The 233-nt window shown below is 52.4% G+C and overlaps 1 protein-coding gene across 1 annotated transcript in view; it reads right to left on the reverse strand.

Annotated features, from left to right (window-relative positions):
* Window positions 1–233, reverse strand: part of NTN4 (netrin 4) — a gene marked incomplete at both ends in the record, with an annotated part of 36,758 nt that overhangs the window by 8,869 nt on the left and 27,656 nt on the right. The gene's annotated exons all lie outside the window — the stretch shown is intronic.

Genomic DNA, 233 nt, shown 5'->3' on the forward strand with positions numbered 1-233 from the left:
TTTCGGTGGCTGCCTGTGCTTGTAGCTTTATTCTGCTCAATGTTTTGCTTTTAAATACAGTTTTACTAAGAGCATTTCAGCTGCAAGTCTCTCCAGAGACGTCTGATGCGTGGCCAGGCTCAAGGCATGACCGGCGTCCTGCATTTGCTGAAACACAAGCCGAGCGGTGCCTCCCCACCCTGGTGCCCCTTCCTTCACCAGTCGCGGGGAAAGTGATAGAGAAAGGAAGGCCA

The sequence above is a fragment of the Fulmarus glacialis genome, unplaced genomic scaffold, assembly GCF_000690835.1.
Source record: "Fulmarus glacialis isolate BGI_N327 unplaced genomic scaffold, ASM69083v1 scaffold12501, whole genome shotgun sequence".
NCBI classification, from domain to species: Eukaryota; Metazoa; Chordata; class Aves; order Procellariiformes; family Procellariidae; genus Fulmarus; species Fulmarus glacialis.